This window comes from Xylocopa sonorina, chromosome 17 (assembly GCF_050948175.1).
Source record: "Xylocopa sonorina isolate GNS202 chromosome 17, iyXylSono1_principal, whole genome shotgun sequence".
NCBI lineage: Eukaryota > Metazoa > Arthropoda > Insecta > Hymenoptera > Apidae > Xylocopa > Xylocopa sonorina.
The window spans coordinates 2,173,635-2,175,864 of record NC_135209.1 but is presented as its reverse complement, the minus strand read 5'-3'; positions in this window follow the sequence as shown (position 1 = coordinate 2,175,864).

Genomic DNA, 2,230 nt, shown 5'->3' with positions numbered 1-2,230 from the left:
AACTGAACACTGGGGAAATTGGAGTAACGTGAACGAATACGTAATTGAAACCGTGTCCTGTAGAAGGGAGGTAGTCCATTGAGAAACAAAAGTGAGAAAAATGAGGGTAAACCGAAGGGAATCTGAACAACGTGAGCAGTCTACAAATCTAAGCCTAAAAAGTAAGGTCTAAGACGAATGTAAAAATAAATTTCTATTGTAACCGTAAAGAAAAGCGCTTTTAACCGTATTCTGCATAGGTTTGCGTGAACAATTGTTGAAGTTCACGGACAAACAGAGTTCCTCTATGGAAATGTAATCGTTTAACATCAATCATGCGTGAATTAGATAAAAAGTAATTACGTAAACTGAGCAGCAACCGATTGAAATACGCTTTCCAGGATCTGAAGTCAATGCAAATATGCCAGATAAGTTCTACCTTCGATCAATCTCCGTGTAAACGCGTTGAACAGATTGCAGATAAAAAATGCACTTGACATTAGGATACCAGTGAAAGAGGGTACTAAAATGGTAACTCCACGTTTCTATAGTCTCTCAAAGTCCTCTTTAACAAAACTGAAATCCTTTTCGAGTCTTTGAAACAAAATCTTTAACCTTATCGTAAGAACTAGCAACCATTCTACTTTAGAACAGTTCGCCAAGCAAGTGACGAGTGTGCGTACGGTCGAAGTTATTTTTAAATATTATCGAGTAGCAAATCATAAAATCCTTTGAGAAAAAAAGGGTGAATCTTCCAAGAAACTCATAACATCGATGGAATTTCCATTTCTTTCAGCGAACCGTATTCTCATCTTTCATGGTATTGCGTTTCCCTCGGGCGAAGAGAATAATTTAGATCCGGTTCCGTGTGCGGAACAACTGAGCCGCATCTTCGCCTGCATAATTTATTACGAAAACAGCAAAACAGCCATGCCACCGAGCGGAATACGTCTTGGTCGAGCGTACACGTAATGAAGAAGAACGACGTACAAGAGATCATTAACAATCAACCTGCGACTCCCCATTACAAACAACGATTCATACGCATTACTGCCTGTATTACCAGCGAACAACATACTTAGCAATGATTACGATTGATAAATTTTCATATAGAAAGGATTTACACGGATTTACAGTTCCGTTGCATTCTATCAGATAAACACGGACGTGTAATTAATATTAATACGCATCGGTAAGGGAAGAAAATGGTGCCGGTCGTTTCTCGAAAGTCAAGCAGGTTTTTTCAAAATACCATCAGCTTTAACTTGCAAATTTAATAACAATTCACTCTCGAAACATACGAAAGTTAACTCGAATTCGACTCTCTCCTAACTTTCTCGATAAGCTCCTTCTATTGCGACGGTCATTAAAATAATTTTGTCGAAAACCTTGATTCTAGAAAGATCAGATATCATCGTTTGCATACTCTTCGCTGACTAAGGTATACTTAGAAAAGTGGTACAAGAACTTTTAGTGCTCTGTAAATACCCTGACCGATCTAACTCTGATGTAGTAGCCGCTAACCGACCACCAACCGCCCTCATTAGATATAACAAAATCTCAACCCTCTCTATCGAATCGAATCCATCGAATCCCCACCAGCAACTACAAAGGCCATTTAAGTTCACAAGTGTTATGAGGATATTTTATTCGTACATCCACGTTGCGGATTGCACAGTGGCCTATAGAATAAAATCGCGCTGCCACGCGAGAACACCGAGACAAATCACGTGTCCATGTATTTGTACGTGGACGCGCGTTCCACCAGGCTGCAATCACGTGCCAAATTGTGCAATCTCTCTCTTCTCCATTTTTTTTTTCCTCTGCACCTCGTTCGTTCCCACCACTCGCGTTCCCTCGTCCTGTTCGACCACGATATCCGTCGCCGTTCAACGGGATGACACAGCTTAGAAAACGTAAACTCAATTATGCATACACGTACCGTTATCCAACGGTGCCGGACGACGGCGTTACGTCACGACGAGGCGAAAAATCGCGTCGTCGTTACATAAAATCACGTTGCCCATGCAACGTTCTGCGAATGCCGCAAAAGGCGGCACGCCGATTCACACTCACGCGTCGTTTTCATCATCCACCGTATTAATTATTCCATCGATTGAATTCCCGCGTACCCTACTGACTGCGGGAATTTCGCTACGCATCAACCGTTCCAATGAATGGACCTGCGATTCTGGAGTTCTGCTCATCTTCGGAATGAGCCCCGACTCTTCGAGCCTCTGAACTTCACTGG